This window comes from Lycium ferocissimum, chromosome 3 (genome assembly GCF_029784015.1).
Source record: "Lycium ferocissimum isolate CSIRO_LF1 chromosome 3, AGI_CSIRO_Lferr_CH_V1, whole genome shotgun sequence".
Taxonomy (NCBI): domain Eukaryota; kingdom Viridiplantae; phylum Streptophyta; class Magnoliopsida; order Solanales; family Solanaceae; genus Lycium; species Lycium ferocissimum.
Window position 1 is genome coordinate 27,143,292 of NC_081344.1, and position 18,140 is coordinate 27,161,431.

The 18,140-nt window shown below is 34.9% G+C and overlaps 1 long non-coding RNA gene across 1 annotated transcript; it reads left to right on the forward strand.

Annotated features, from left to right (window-relative positions):
- Nucleotides 1-1,359: 1,359 nt before the first annotated feature.
- On the forward strand, nt 1,360-3,318 carry LOC132051079 (uncharacterized). Its single transcript, XR_009413571.1, has 2 exons — nt 1,360-1,856; nt 3,264-3,318. It is a non-coding gene; the product is annotated as an uncharacterized LOC132051079 (long non-coding RNA).
- Nucleotides 3,319-18,140: the final 14,822 nt, after the last annotated feature.

Here is an 18,140-nt window from a genome sequence, read left to right on the forward strand (position 1 = left end):
ACCTATACACATTGGAGTGTGTCATACACTTCCTAAAGTTGTGAGTGGAATTACCTCTCGTCAAATTCAAGAGCATCTAAGTATAGATTGCACTAGGTTATATCCCTTAATTCAATGCGGAATTTAATCACTTGTTCTAGGTGAGAAAAGTGTTTTGGATCTAAAAAAAGAATTAAGTTTAACTTAACATCAATTAACTTTTATTGAATCAGATACAACAACTAATTAAAATTGGAACAATTTTTTCAAGTGTGAATTTTTTGAAGGACCTGGAGTATTTACAAGAAATAATTCATTCAAGCACTCAGGCATCGATGAACACATAATCAAATAAAGGAGAGAAAATGAAGAGAAAAACTTACAAACTTGGTAATTCATTGATTCAATTCTTAAGAATCCAAGAAGAAGATTCATGTTGGAAACGGGTTCCATCGTCGTCATCATCATCATCATCACACTCTTCTTCATTGTTGTGAACAGAGGCGGATCTAGGATTTAAATTCTTGGGGTTCAACCTTTTAAATTTTTTAGCATTGAACCATTATATTTCTAAAGTTATGGGTTCATATCTACTATTTATTGTAAATTTAGAAATTTTTTACATATAAATTTGTACACCGCATTGAAAGTTTGGGGTTCAATTGAACCCCAAATTATAATGCTCCATCCGCCCCTGGTTGTGAACTCCCTTCATCTCAAAGAGAGTAGGTTTAGTTTTGTTATGAATGAGAGAGCCTCGTAAAGCATCATTATATATACATCTGCGGTAAGAGGATTAGGGTTTTCCAAAAGTTGTTACAAACTTTTTTCTAGTCCACAAGTTATTACATACTTTTTCTTTGGTCCAAGAGTTGTTACAAACTTTTTGAAAGACTTATTTGCTCCCGATTTTTATACAAATATCAAAATTATGTTTTATGTGGAGCCATTTGTCTGGATGAAACCATTTGAAAGAAATAGAAGAAAATGAGTCTTTTTCTTTGTTTTGGTCCAAAAAAAATGAGAGTAAAAATTCCGACTTTTCTCACATGGTTTCATATTTTTTGACATGAAAATTCTTTGAAAAATAAAATAAATATTTTGACTAAAAATTTTTATGTCACATGAAATATTATCCAAACTTATTTTTCAAATTGTAAATTCTCTCAAACATCAAAGATTTTTTTTTTTTTTTTTTTTTTGTGTGGAACTGTGCTAAAAGCATGGACTCTCTTCCTCGATTACTGTTTATTTGGAAAAATTTGAAGGAACAAGTCTTTTTTTCTTTTATCTGAAAAGAAAAAAAAAGTAAAATAAGAATATATAGTCCTGCTCTCTAGTCGACTGATCCTGTTTATCATGTAACTCACTACTAAAAAAACAGGGTTTTTTGACCAAATAATTTCGACCTCACTTTTTGGTCGAAAAAAAATCGACGACATGAGGTCGAAATTTTCAGAATTTAATTTAATTTAATTTTTTTTTGGATTTCGACCTCACGTGGTCGATATTTAAACGGGAAATAAAATTTCGACCGCATAAGGTTGAAACTTATTTTTGTACAAATAATAAATGAAAAAAACATTTAAAAAAATTTAATTATATAAATAAAACAATTAATTTAAAAAAAAAAGCATATTTCGACCGCACGCCGTCGAAATAATAATTTGAAAAATTTAATGTACTCCCCCAACATCAATCGTGCATTTCTCACCCCAAAAATACCAAAACCTAATTTTATACCAAAACTCCCACCCCCACCACACCCCTACCCCCGCCAACGCCCCATCCCCACCACACCCCTCCCCGCCGCTGACGCCCCATCCCCACCACTGCCTGTCCTCCGTCGCCGCCCTTGCTGTCCGCCGCCACTAAAGGTAAGTAATTTTTTTGCCATTTTTTTTTTCAATCTCATTTCTATCATTATTAGTTACATTACTTTGTAACTGTAGTTTAATTAGTAGATTACTTATATTTATTGTTAAAGATTGCATTTGTAGCTATATGTTAAAATTTTACTAAGTGTAAATTGAAATTGAAATTGAAATTGAATGTTGTTGAAATATATTTACTGCTTTCGTTGCCTTCACTCTTTTATCAATAATACTTCTAATTGGGCATGAACATCCCTTTCAATTTCCTTCATTCTTTTGTTCCTCTTTGTTGGCAAAAACCTATGAAATAATCCAATAAATATGAAATTTGAAAGTGAAAGAAACATCCATTCTGTCGTGGTAGCTCTCTCTTCTGTGGATCGTGTAGTACTTCTTTGCAGGTAATAGAATGGACGGGAATTTGATATTTACAAAAGTTGTGAATGTTACACTAGAGAACTACCTCTTGCTGTAGCATCTTCCCTCCTTTTCAGGACCTAAACGAAACCAATAAAACAGCCAATTAATAGTATATAAAATGCCTAAAGAGAAATATAGTCAATACCATAGATTCTTGCAAACACTAATTCGAGGAATCTTACAAGCTTACCTGTTCCCGTAGGTGAATATTCAGTAACCGCTTGTTGTTTTCTTTGTGATTATCCGTGCTTCCCCAAGTGGAATTAATTGCCCTGTTTAAATGTTATCATTGCCAAAAAAAAAAAAAAAAAAAAAAAAATTGCCCTGTGTTTATGGAATTTATTGAAACATGTAATCCTTCAGAATACACATAAAGCGTATTGTTTGTAGAGATCAACGAATATATCATGCTGTCCTGAAACATTCCTTCAGCCTTCACATTTATTTTATTTCTAGCTTTCGTTTCCTATAAAACACTACTGTGGTCACATGAGGTCTCTCTGATTGGGATTAGGAAGATGTGTTTGCTGTATGAAGCCTTATGAAGGCGGAGGAGTCATTAGTTCAACATCTAAGTTTTCCGAGAAGAAACTTTCCTAGCTCTAACTTCTCTAATGGAACTTTTCTTATTTATCTCTTTACTCAAAACCATATGAACTAAGAACTATCTGAAGTCTTTTTTGTCGTCTAAACTAAAAGAAAAATATGAATGTTTCTGGGTAAGAGATTCAAATTCAGGCACTTATCCGTTGTAGGTGAAGTTCAGCTTGTTTTCTCTATTTGCCAAGCTTCCTGGACATTAGCTTTGAAATTTCCCATTATAAATCTGTACTCTATTCATAAGAAACAAAGCCTTATAGAAAGAGAAATGGTGCTTACATTGCTTATTGTATACTAGCTTTATGGCACATACTATACACGACTTCTGTTTCTTTTTTCGAGCAACTAATATGAGCTTCTAAGACTGTAGAAGTCTTATCATTTTTGCAGCTTAGTTATTTCAAAATGTTCCAACCACTGGCAGCTTATGATTATTGACTGGTTTCATCTTTACAGACCCCTAGAAGGCAGTGTGTGCGATTACTGGGTTGCCTGCACGGTAACATGCTCTTCCACATTCTCTTATCAAGTTCGTTACTAAGTGTATTAACTCTAGCAATCACGCTCACTATATAATAAGTAGTTCTAGCCTATTTTTTGATAAGCAAAGATTCATCCAAAAGAGAAGACATCCAAGCAGTGCTCAATATTTACAATACAAAAGGTTTAACTCCTTTTAAATAAGAATCATTAATTCTCCATCGAGGTATTCCTAAACCTTTGAACCAATAAGTTTTCCTCCGAGGACGGGAGTATGCATCGAGCCGCTTTTAGTTGCATGGATCTCGCTTAGTTTATATGTTAGTCCACTATTGACTTAATTAGCAACTATGTGATTTTTTTGTTTAAGCAATTAGTTAAATCACACTTTGCTTAGCCTAAATTAACAGCTTAACTACTTGTTAGGATGTTAGTAGCTAAGCTAATGAGTTATCAACTCTTTTCTAGCTTCGCTTTGATTAGTATAGTGGTTGGATACTATTACGGTTAGCTTCGCGACTAGATCGCATATTTTAAGAGTTGATCACTTATAAACGTATAAAGTAGATCGATGGTTCGGATGGTTTCGTACTTACCTTAGTTATAATTAGTCAAATTTCCTTTAAGCTCCCATAATCGGTTTAGTGCATTTGGGATAAACTTTTAAAGAATTAATCAAGTTTTTAATAAGTTGTGATCTCAGAGTAAAAAATGGATTAGTCCATGGTAGCATCACCGCATTGCCTCTTTCTATGCTCAATATTAATTCCTTCTATACAAATCCTGTCAGTACTAGAGGTACTAGGTAATACAATCTCTATGTACTGGTGTTTCTTCAGTAGAAATGAGTACATAATACCACCTACTGAATAAGACCAATAAGTAAATCATGTGTGTTCTAGAGTTCTTTGATATATCATGTCCTGTAGGATCCCTGATGCTTATGATCTTCTTTGAATGGAAACCTTTAAATAGATCAGTTCCTGCTAGTGCACCAGGTCTCCAACCGCTGCAGAGAACTGAGGAAAACCAAAGAAAAAAATAATTTCTCTACTCTGTCCCTTAGCTGGTTCTCTGAATGAATTCCATGTTGCCTTCCAACTGCAATAATACTGCTTCCAATCTCAGATAGTTGCTTTCCTGCATGTAGTGCTTGTGTGCCTCTATACCAGCCAAAACCACATCATTTCTCATAAGGATAAGATCAGTGGCATAAACAGGTTCTTTTATTCTGGTCTTTTCCCACCAAAATGCCTCTGATGAAAAGAGTCCATTTGCTGCCTGTGATTCTCCATTTGCTAGTAAGATCTTCATGATGTTCCACCGCTTGTTATTGTATCTTCTCGCACTAGATGAACTAAACATCTCTTATAATGGAATTCTTCGCTCAAAAGTTTGCACCATGTTGTTCGATGTTGTTCGTAGTGATATTGTATTGGTGATGACAATAAGCTTGAGATGTTTGGCTACTAGTAGTAGAAAGGTTCAACTTCAACAAACCTCTAAGGTCGACTCATCGTTTTTTTTTTTTTTTTTTTTTGTAAGCAGTGAAATTCCATATTGCGTGTTCGTTTATTTTTTGGCACAAGCATATTCAGGTTTTGATATTTTGTCTCATCTTTTAGAAAAATAAAAATGAGAGTAACTCATTTCCTGTGTCTTGAAATTTTATAATCGCCTTGGTTTGCTTACTGTGCTTTGGAAATTGATGGAAGGTATGGGACAGTTTATGGGATGCCTAATCGAGCCTGTCGTCAGTTTCCGTCGTTCCTTCAAGGTGTAGGTGCTACTTCTGAAGGGGCAGTGGATCCTAAGGAGTACCAGTTACTCAACTAACAAGTACACTTAGTGCCACGGAGGCAAGGATGTTGCATATGCAGGCCCAACTAGACAGCTTACTCAATTCGGGCCCCTCTCATATTCCCCCGTGTCCCGGGATGCTCGCAGGTCACAGCCCAATAGATGACGTAGGTCACAAGCCAATGTAGTTCATGCTCTTGTTGATGAGGATAGTGAGGATCATGTCTCTAACACCCAACGTTGACTTTTTTGATTCGTCTACTTTTGGATTGTAATATTGCTATGTTTTCTTGGATATGTATATGATATTTGATTATAGTTTTAATTCGAATTAGATGTACTTTTGAAGGTGAATTTGATTGTAGAAAGTAGTTTATGGTTGTTTAACTTTACGATGTTTAAGTGTTTGAATGTAGAAAGTAGTTTATGGTTGTTTAACTTTACGATGTTTAAGGATATTTAGAAGTACTTTAAATTGAAATTTGAGGTTGAATTTGATTGTAGAATGTGTAGTTTATGATTGTAGAAGTACTTTGATGAATTGGACGTGTTGATGAATTGTGTTGTTGATTTGGTTGATGAATGAGATTGACAGGTGGCCTGCTGTAAAAGCAGTTGAATGCTGGAATTTTTTTTCCAGATTTTCGACCTCATGAGGTCGAAAATCCACCCAGATATTGATAATTTTCTACCTCAGAAATTAGAATTTCGACTGCATGAGGTCGAAAATCTGGCAACATTTTGAATTTCGACCTCATGAGGTCGAAATGTGGCATGAGGTCGAAATGTGGCAACAATATTGCTAAATTTCGACCTCATGTGGTCGAAATTCTGAAAATAATTTTTTTTTTATTTTTATATTCTATCATATTTCGACCACAAGAGGTCAAAAACTTTAAATAATATTTATGTAAAAATAATATTTTCGACCGCATGCGGTCGATTTTTTTTTATTAATATTTAAATAAAAATAAATTTTTCGACCTCAGGTGGTCGAAAACTTTATTTTCGCAGTTTAGGTAGAAAATCAGTTTCGACCGCGTGAGGTCGAAAATTTTCGACCACGTGAGGTTGAAAAAAATTTCACCCTAGCTGTTAACGACCATGCCTTGAGGTCGAAATTTTGGTCGAAAATTGGCCTTTTTCGACCTCGTGTGGTCGAAAATTTTCGTCGAAATTCACTGTTCTTTTAGTAGTGGTACTCAAAGGGAACGGTAGAACTAAATGCATTTTGAAGGTGTAGTTATAGTCATATGTACATTTAAATTGTAGGTGTGGAGGCCAAAGATTGGCTTCATCATTGGAGCACCAAACTTTAGAACAATGAATTGTTACGAACTTTTTCAAAATTACATAAATGCTATTTCAAAAATATATTTTTGAGTTAAAATAAAAATTAGAGGAGGTAATTCAAGTCCTTGAAAATAATGAATTTAGATGTTATTTAACAAATTCAGTTGTACTTCATAGCAGTCCTTCAATGCCTTATTGAATCATCCATTTATTATAGAACTTTACTCTAAAATAATGCATGAATTCCACGTTAGTCCAATGAATATATCGCCTAAATTTGTGAAAATATTGTACAAGTCTATAACAAAATATATCTCCTTACTAAGACAATAATAAAGGTATAAAATAAAAAAGACGTCTAAATGTTTTAATAAAAATGTATCATCTGGATCTGGTTGCCAGAAATATCTTTTATATTAATAATGAGCCAAAAGGTAAGACAAACAATTAAATACAGTTCTCCTTAAAGAAAAAGATATTATACCCCAATTAATCTAAAAAATATATTTAAAATTAAGAGTAGAGGGAATAATGTTAAACAAAGAATGAATAATGGACTTCAATGAATGAAAAAAAAAAAAAAAGACTTCAAAGTAGCAGTTGAATGCCAAGCAAATTTAAGTTTTCTTTGAAATTGGAGAAGGACATGTTTGTTATTGTTTTTAATAAATAATTTCGGAGTTGCTATCCTAAATAGGGTGTGGTACAAATAATATAACAATTATCGTATAAAGAATATCAAAATTACTAATTATGAAATAAAAAATTCAACCAAAAGCGAGATGAAATAATCCTATAATATGCCCAAGATTATTATCTCTAATTCCACAAATCAAACAACCTAAAGAGTTATTTGGTTGTTGGTTCTTACCGCGCTTAACGCGGTTATGCAAAACATGAGTTAGTTTAGAAATAATTTTTTTATAAATTTAATTGAGATAGAAGATATTAAAAAAAAAAAAAATCTACTATAGAAATAAGAAAATGATAAAATCAAAATATAGATATTTTAGTAGAATCAGAGCTTAAAAGAATAACATCTTCGCTTCAGTGATTTGTGCCTTGTTGAGGCGCCGTGTAGGCTTGGTTTTTCGGAGATATTGTGGACCACAATATAGAAATAAGAAAATGATAAAATCACAATATAAATATCAGCAATATCAACAACATTTTTGTTTTCTATTCCTTTAATACTTTTTTGTTCCTTTTTTTTTCTTTTAGTTCCTTGGTCGTACAATTTCTCTAAAAAAATAAAAATTAAAGTTACTTTTTCATGCTTACAAATTTTATTTCTATAGAAATGCAATTATTTTAGTAGAATTTTATCTTAAAAGAATTACTTACTTCTATTTCAAAAATTACAATATCGATATTGTGTTTATCTAAAGAAGATGCCGATATTCTTATAAACGGATTTCAGTTTATTAAATTGACTCAATATTGAACAATAACTACGTGTTATCAAGTGAATATACTTATTACTGTCAATTATTTTGCTAATTTTTCTTAAAGTAGAGAAAATCAACAAATCTTTGAAGAAAATCGTAAATGATTCTTCAAATCATAAGAAACATCTAGAGAGGGTGTATTTCAATATTTGATACTCCCTCTGTCCTAAAAAGAGTGTTCTCCTTTCCTTTTTAGTTTGTCCCTTTCTATATTTAGAAGCAATTTAACTTTATGAAATAATTTACAACCACACAAATATCTAAGGCTTATAGTTAGCAGATTCCCAACAAAGTTATAAATAACTAATTTGAGCTTAAAAGAAGATGCAAACTTTCGACAATGAAAAAATCATAAAAATCCAAACGATGAGAAAGTTAATAAAAAGAAGAAACATTACAACTCACACCTCTTCCTCAGAGCTTAATAATAAGAAAATAGATGAAAAGAGAAATGCAAAATCATTGCATAATTTTTAGAGCTCTTGCCTACACCCCTTCTCGTTACCTGATCAACATTCAAGAACCTTATTCATTGAGTCAAGCTAAAGCATGAACCTGATACTACAATAATAATATAAGGACATCACTACTTCAATTTTGGAATGAAAATGACAGAAGTCTCATGAAACAAAAAGATTGTGAATTTTTATAGACGAAAATGGAGGAATATATCATAAAGTATCTTCATTTTAAAATTAAATAGTCGGGGGTTATGAATATAAAAATTTTAAAATTATGAAGTAATAATGATATCATTAAGAGTAGAAGGTTAATAGGTATGAGTTATGGAGACAGATATTTGAAACAAATAAAGGAGATAAAAAGCAAATCAAGGAAACAAAAAAGTAATTGCAAAATGTATTAAATATAGCTACGTGACTCGTGAGTATCAGCCTTTATTGGCTATTTGAGGCAAGCAGATCAGATGTTTTTTCTGTATTACTCCATTGTGTTAAATAGATTGAAGGATAAAGATGAAAAAATATTCAAAAAAAAAGGAAACTAATGTCTTGAATGGTCGGAGTAGTAACTATTGAAATTTCTAATTTTTTTACAATAAAGAATAGGAATGAGTGGAGTAATAAAATTACAGACATTTAAGTATAAATATTAAAGAATAAGAATTAATAGAGGAGTAGTAATTGACACATTTATTTATGTATAATAATTAGTAAATACAAATGTAGGGAAAATTGCCAAAAAAAAAATGAGAAAAAGATAATAGGAAAAAGATAATAGGATCCTTAACCAAAGAGAATTGCTACATCACTTTTCTATTGCCTAGCTTTATATTATGTATATGGGTGAAAATGATTTTCACCCTCCAACTTTGCTTTAAAAATCAAACTCCCCCCTCAACTTTGAACAATAGTCATTCTCCCCACTTTCTCCTAATAGACTTTTTAAAATTCCTATTTTGCCCTTACATTATCAACTTGTCTTTTTTTCTTTTACTTCTTTAAAATCATGGTTTTTTTAAATCTCTTTAATCTATGTAACAAATTTCCTATAAAAAAATAAATATTATTTTCGAGACAAAAAACGAAAAATGAGAATTACTAGTTAAGTATATAACTTAATGCCGTTCAATAATGAAATAAATGAGAATAAATATATAATTTTTTTTAAATAATGATCAAAACTCTGATATCTATTTATACAAGTAAAAATAACCGATAATAATAACTTTACAAATATATTTTAATGCAGGTATTACAAAATAATTAATAAAATAGAGGGAAATGATAAGGTTATAAGGATTTTAACTTAGGAAGTACGAAGAAATCTGTCCGTCGTTCGCTAGGCGGTTCTGGTGCCGCTGCGGCGAGCTCTAGACACCAGAATGTTTCTTGGTCTTCACATGTCTCAACCCGAAATCCGACTATTACCCGAGAGTTCCTTGAGTACTAAAAACTCTATACTTGACTATCACTAAATCATTAATTAATTAATCACTGGCTCACGACATAACCAAACATAACAACTCAACATTGAACCCTTATGTCTATTCTACCATGTATGACCGCAACATAATCCTCAAATCAACTAGCTCTCGATCCCACGATATCCTTATCATTCCTCTAAACACGAAGAAACGGTGAACATACCCTTTACTGAGGGACTAGTACCACAGCTGCCTAACATCTTAAGCCTCCACTCATCACAAGTAACATCGCTTCCCGATCTAAAACTGATAACCACCATCCTGAAAGAACCCACAAACCACTACCATATAGTCATGTTGAAACCCAACTTAACTTTTTCACAACCGAATACATAATCCACCCTCGTACAACTTGCAACCTTAATCTGACGACCATGTCAGATACCAATTGTTCCTTTCCTAATAGTGGAGATTAATCTATCCAAATTCTATTTCTTACGCCTACGTCCCATTAACACAGAAGTACTCATACCCAAAGTACCTAAGAAATCTTACCTGCTATGCGTTTCCTACAAAAGCTGTCTTTCATGCCCTTATACTCAACTTCTTTTCTTTTTTTACTCGCGGTCACTATACTTTTGCCCAAGTCCGATGATCCTTACCTAACTTACACTCGTGCCACACACCATCATAATACCCCGATGAAGTTTAAACTTATGCCCCAAACCAATCATATCACTAACATATCATACTTCTTAAGACATAAATGCACTTCTGCGACTTCCGAGCAACCCAACACTGAAAACATGGAGACCATGTAACCCTTCGTACCATCTCTCCTAATTTGAAAGAAACAAACACAATGAACGAATCTCAACCACCATCCCACCCAACGGGAGCCTCAGATCATACTGAATACCAAACATAGTCACGCGTCCAAATCAGGAAGACACATCTAGTATAATTTCATAACTCGTCATAGACAAACCGATCGCATAAAAGTTTAGGAAATGAGTTTCCACCTTTCGTGGAAGAATAAGATAAGGAAGTGCAAATACCAATTGGAATCGACTAGATACCTTGAATGAAGTAGCAAGAAAGAATGAAAGAAGTGGAAGTTTCCTAAATGTCCTATAGCCTCTTGCAGATAAGTATGGAGCTCTTCGTACCCATCCGCAAGACTCTACTAGACATGTCCTTGTACAATGAGATTCACGAACCTAATGCTTTGATACCAACTGTCACGACCCTAATTACTGATCGTGCGGGCACCTACCTTATTATCACTAATAGGCGAACCCTTACCCGTTAAACCATTAATCACTAGCCAATTTCAACTTCTTTAATCATTTATACTCTAACAATCAATAAATAAGTGAATAAATAAAGTCTAACCAAGTCATAATTGATAAATAATATAAGTGCGGAAGTCTAACTATTAAATTCCCAAAATCTGAAAGTCATCGTACAAGGACTCTAACTAACAATATTTAAAGAATGAAATATCTGTCAAATATAATAATAAATAAAGTCTAGAATGAAAGCAAACATCTGGAAAGAAATATCTTCAAGGGGCATGGCATGGATAGAAGCTCACCCTTGGATCTGATCATGCAAACTAGCTTCAAGCTAGAGATGTGGTCTGGGTGAAATCTCTAGAACACAATCTACACTCAAAAAGGGTGTAGCAAGGTAGTATCAGTACAAACATTTTGTACTAGTAAGCATCATAGGCCGACTAAGAGTAGTTCACGCATATAAGCATAAAATCAACAAGATAAACAAGTCTAAAGCACCAATATTATTGTTACACCTTGGGAATTTTGTGTCATTTGCATTATGAATAAACTAACTTAAGCTCGAAGTGGACATAAAGCCCTTATAAGGTTAAGGAGGGTATCCAATAATTATAAGTATGTACCTTAAGGTTCCAGAGTCATATGAAGCGGCGGAAGTAAGTTTGTTGAGAGATTAGAAGAATTGAGTTATGTTTTGGGAAGATTTCATATCGTTTGAGTTATACATTACTTAGAATTACCTTGAGGGGGAGATATAGGGCCCCTTATATGGTTAATGAATTTTTATATAAGTTCCAAGAAGGTTCCATAAGGATTGGAGGTCAAACGAATCGAAAAGAACACATTTCGCCGAAAATCGGAGTTTGTGGACCAGTTTGCTATCGCAAACTGAGTTTTCTGTGCAGCAAACTCACCAAAAGGGCTGGCCTCACTTACCAACCTCATCTCCATGGAGAGGAGAGGAGATTCAGCTACATATTCAATATGCTGAGCCGCATCTCTACTGCAAATTGGTGCGGGGGAGCGATTTTGTCACCTTTTTAAATCCCAAAAGATCCCATTTTTATATCAGCCTCCCACACTTATTTCCCCACAGTTCTAGAGGGTTCTTGAGAGTTATCGAAGGTTTCATAACATTCCAAACCTTTCCATATCATCAAGAGAGAAGATCAACATCAAAACCTCAAGATAATCCATGGAAGGTGATTGTTCTTGTTTCTCTCCAAAGTTGTGATGAACTTGGTCTTGGAAGGAGTTGAGTGAGGTGAAGTTCTTCTACTATAAGGTATGTTCTCCATATTATTTACATGATTGAGTTGATGTAAAGGTTTAGTAACTCTTGGAAAGGAAAAGAATGAAAGTGGAGAAGTCATAAAGTGTTGAAGTGAAGAAGATGACTATGAGATGAACTTGAAAAGGGATTTTGGATAAATTTGAGATTAAATTGAATACAAATTCTTGATTATGATATTTTGGATGTTGTTATTGTTGTTTGGGGGTTGTTTTGTAATATGGCGGAAGTCGATAGAATAGGGGAAGTGCTGCCCAAATTTCGTTAGCTCGTTAATTCTGCTAGTTTGAACTTAAGAATGTTTTCAAGACTTAACCTTAGTATGACTCCTCCTGCATGTAGATTTTGCGGACTTTGGAGGAGAATGTTAAGTAGTTAAGAAGATATAAAGGTATGTTAAGGCTAACCCTTCTTTCTAAAGGCATGATTTCCTCATCGTGAATCCATCTATGATATCCATAACGCTCTATTTCCTAGAAACACTAGAAGCTCATGAATTCAAGATTCTTAAGATATTATTGATAAAAGATCTTCATAGTGATGATGATAATGATGATGATGATGGTGATTCCATAACAGAAATCGGGGGTCCATCGACTTTATGTCACCCCGATAGAGCTGTAATGTTTCCTTTGGATACTCATGTATGTCGTATATGTATATAGCTATTTGGTGACACCGAGCTTATATGGATGGGTATGATATCTATTACGCGCACCACTGCAGTTGGGTATGGACAACACCGATCCTTGATATGGTCGGGTATGGATAATATCGAGCCTTGCTGTGGCCGGGTATGGTGACACCGAGCCTATAGGGCCGGGTATGGTATCATTATATGTATATGTATGAAATGCTTTCTTTAGAGAAAGGTTAAGTATGTATGACAATCGTCTTAAGAGGTATTATGAGGTATAAATTGTTCTCTTTATCTTATGTTATCTTTATGCTTTCATCATATTGCTATCCATGCCTTACATACTCAGTACATTATTCGTACTGACATCCTTTTGTTTGTGAACACTGAGTTCATGCCCGCAGGTAGACAGGGAGACAGACTAGATCCTTAGGCTGCTTCATCAGTAATTGCTTAGAAGTGCTCTATTTGATCCGGAGTTGCAGTAGTTGGTATTATTCTTTTTATGTACATATATGGGCATGGTGGGGTCCTGTCTCATCTTTATGATATTACATACTCCGTGTAGAGGCTCATAGACAGATACACCTAGCTAGATGTCCCATAACCTTATCGGTCTATATTTTGTATATCATTTTTGGTAGCCTTGTCGGCTTGTATATATGGGCATAGTTAATGATGTTTATTATAGATGCGCCGATGTTTGATGGAACTTGTGCCCTTTTGGTTCGTGGTAATTATGAGTTAGCCATGTGGCTCACCTAGATGTGATTATGAGAATATGTTAAGAGGTGCTCGGTAGGTTAGCTCCGGGTGCTCGTCATGGCCCTCTAGTTGGGTCGTGACAATTATCGGAATAAAGGACTGGAGAGGACTCGAGTGAAACACCAAGATGACCTAAAAGATGGAGTATCCAAGTTATTTCAGCAGCAACAGAGGCAAGAACGTGATATTCAGCTTCGGCGCTCGATCGAGAGACAGTATGTTGTTTCTTAGATGACCATGAGATACAATTAGCTCCCAAGAAGACACATAGACCCTTAGTAGACCTCCGAGTAACAGCACACCCTGCCCAGTCTGCATCGGAGAAGCCAACAACATTCAAAGAGGATCTAGACGTGATGCGCATGCCAAAGTCAATGGTTCCAGATAGGTACCGTAATATACGTTTCACTCCCTGCCAATGTATAGTTGTAGGAGCCTGTATAAATTGACAGACTTGGTTGACAGCATAGGTTAGATCGGGTCGTGTCAAAGTGAGATATTGGAGTGCTCCAATAGTGCTCCTATAGTCAAAAAGGTCTACCGGTGAACCAGTGCAGGAGTGAAAATCATTTTTATGTGATGTAAGAGTGTGAATGGCTCGTGCGCACATCATCATTGTCTTATTAAGAATGTCCTTTTTGTATACTTGGCTTGACTTAGGTAAAGACCATCTTTGTGAGGCAGTACTTCAATCCCCAAGAAGAAATGAAGAGTGCCCATATCTTTTAGAGCAAACTGGGTACTCAGTTGAGATATAAGAGAGTCAAGAAGATTTGGATTGTTCCCAGTAACAACTATATCATCAACATAAAGTAGGAGCACTATTATATATGTGTTTTTCGCGAAGAACAAAGAGTGAAGAATCGGCATGGCTTCCGTGGAACCCGAGGTGAAGAAGAGCTTCATTGAATCATTGAAACCAAACCTTTGGGGCTTGTTTCAATCCATATATGGCACGTTGGAGTTGGCAAACATGATCTGGAGTAGTGTTGTCCTTGAATCCGGGGGGTTGTTCCATATATACTGTTTCTTTGAGTCGTCCATGGAGGAAAATATTCTTCACGTCAAGTTGTCGAAGTGGCCACTTTCGAACTGTTGCTAAGGTGAGAGCGATGCGAATAGTAGTAGCTTTAACAACGGCACTAAATATGTCTTCAAAGTCAAATCCTTCATTTTTATTATACCCTTTGGCAACAAGGCGAGCTTTGTGTCTATTGATCGTTCCATCAATTTTTAGCTTAATCTTGAACACCCATTTCGAACCGACGACATTCATGTGAGGCTCACGAGGTACAAGTCTCCACGTTTCATTAAGATGTAGAGCTTGCATCTCTTCTTTCATAGCTTTTAACCAGTGAGGTTTCGATAGAGCATCTTTAACATTCCTCGGTTCAGTAGTGTCACCAGAAGCAGCAGCAATTAAGTTCAGGAATTCTCGTGGTTGTGGCAGCGTTCCAGACTTTGTTCGTGTAATCATGTGATGGCCAATATTCTTTGAACTTTCGGACATAGAACGAATTGGTGAAGTAACGGGTTGTATTCCATGAACGTCAACTTGAGGTGTACTATCACCTGAACTCACGGATGCCGACTCAGTTGGTGAAGTGACGGACTGTGCACCTTGTTGAACTGGACTATTCTCCAAAACGAAAGATTGCTCAACATAAGGTGCTATATCAGTTGTAGGTTTCTCAAGCAGAGGTGTCGTGTCAACTGTAGGTTGCTCAATAGGAAATCTTTGTTCATCTTCAAGATATATTTCACGGTCTGTATAGCTTGCATTCTCACATGTATCACCTTTTGGCTCAAGAAATTCATTGTATGTTTTCATGATAAGCTTTTCACTTGCAGAATCTTATGCAACGCTAGAAACAAATGGTAAGCATTGTTTATCAAAAATTACATGTCTAGAGATGTAAATTTTTTTTGTTTGTGGATGGTAACACCTATATCCTTTGTGCAAAGTGCTGTAACCAATAAATACAAGGAAAGGTCTTTGGTTGAAACTTATTACTATTATATCCTCTCAGATGTGGAAAACAACTACAACCAAAGATCTTTAGGGCTCCATAATCAGGCTTTTTTTCACATAATCTCTGAAGTGGAGTTTGCATCTTCAAGGCAGGTGTAGGGAGTCTATTTATCAGATATGTCGCAGTCATAAAAGCTTCAACCCACAAGTATAAAGGTACACTTGCGTTGAAGAGCAAGGTCAGCCTAGTCTCTACTAAATGTCTATGCTTTCTTTTAGTGACCCCATTTTGTTCAGGCGTATGAGGGTATGAAACTTGTCTCTGAATTCCGTATTGTGCTAGATGATCAATGAATGCTTGACTGCTAAACTCTCCTCCACCCTCGCATTGAAATTTTTTGAGTCTCTTATCAAATAGATTTTCCTCCAATTTTTTAGAGGTAATAAAGGTGGTGAAAACTTTAGATTTCTTTCTCAAAGGGTAAAACCAAGTATTTTTTGTATGATCATACACAAAAATCACAAGAAATTTTAGCAAGAGATTCAGTCACACTTTTATTTGAAATCTCAAAAAGTTGCTTACAATTCTTTCCCATTTGACAAGCGGTGCAAACTGAAAAACTCTTATTCCAATCACTAATTCTAACTAATCTATTTGAATATAAAAATTGCATAGTCTTAGAGTTAGGAAGCCCCAGCCTTTGGTGCCAGACTTGATCTAATGCTATATTTGTCTGTATTGTTGCCAACGCTTCAGAGGCGGATCCAGGTTTTACGGGTTCCGGGTGCCACTCTACTGTGAAAGTAGATGTATTGCAATTTACATGGTCCAAATAGAATAAAACATTTGATCGGTTGGATCAACTATGGCTTGTAGTTCTAGTTGTTTGTCTTTTCGATTTACATAGGCAAATATTATTCCAAGTATTATATAGAACTAACTCAAGTTTACAAGCATAATTACTCCTCCTCGTACATAAAGAAGATTTCTTTTCTAAATCAGCGTGAACCAAGGCTACCCTTTCTTTTTTGTATTTTGTTAAATCATTTAATAAAAATAAAACAACATGTAAAACTAAATATAAGAAACAAAATGGAAGAGAAGCTGGGCAGTAAGCCAAGTAACAGAATCTATGTATGCTAAATGTTTTAAAAATTGTAGCAACACATTGAACTCGAGTCATTGTGGGTGGCTAACTTGCAAGCACCACGGACTCCTTTGTTCTCCGGGTGGCACAAGTAATATCTATAAGATTTATTATACATATATACATATATATACAAAGTTTTCACCGAGGAGTTCGGGTGGCGTGGCACTCCCATTGTCCTACATAGATCCGCCCTGCGCACCGTCCGTCTGTATCATTAGAATCTAAGGCATATAAGTCTCCTCTTCTACTCCCCTTTGCCAGTAAAATTCGTGTTTTCTTGTCCTTAACAACAAACTCAGAGTCAGAAAATTTCAAGGTACATTCACTGTCACTTGCAAGCTTACTCACAGATACCAAATTTTTCTTCAACTTAGGTACAACTAAAACATTCTTTAATCGAATATTTGCACCTATATCCTTATCTCCAACATGTGTAATTTTAAGTCGCTTACCATCACCTACCATAACTGAGTCATATCCTTTGAATAAAGTAGGATTATATAAATTACCTGTTGATTGTACCATGTGATGGCTTGCTGCGGAATCCATGTAGAGATTATTATCTGTCTGCTCTTTCTCAAAGGGTAAAACCAAGTATATTTTGTATGATCATCCACAAAAATCACATAATATTTCATACCTTGGGGGGAAATAACAAGTGAAGGATCCCATAAATCATAATAAATTTTAGCAAGAGATTCAGTATTTGAAATCTCAAAAAGTTGCTTACAACTCTTTCCCATTTGACAAGCGGTGCAAACTGAAAAACTCTTATTCCAATCACTAATTCTAACTAATCTATTTGAATATAAAAATTGCATAGTCTTAGAGTTAGGAAGCCCCAGCCTTCGGTGCCAGACTTGATCTGATGCTATATTTGTCTGTATTGTTGCCAACGCTTGATGCACCTGTCCATCTGTATCATTGGAGTCTAAGGCATATAAGTCTCCTCTTCTACTCCCCTTTGCCAGTAAAAATCGTGTTTTCTTGTCCTTAACAACAAACTCAGAGTCAGAAAATTTCAAGGTACATTCATTGTCACTTGCAAGCTCGCTCACAGATACCAAATTTTTCTTCAACTTAGGTACAACTAAAACATTCTTCAATAGAATATTTGTACCTATATTCTTATCTCCAACATGTGTAATTTTAAGTCGCTTACCATCACCTACCATAACTGAGTCATATCCTTTGAATAAAGTAGGATTATATAAATTACCTGTTGATTGTACCATGTGATGGCTTGC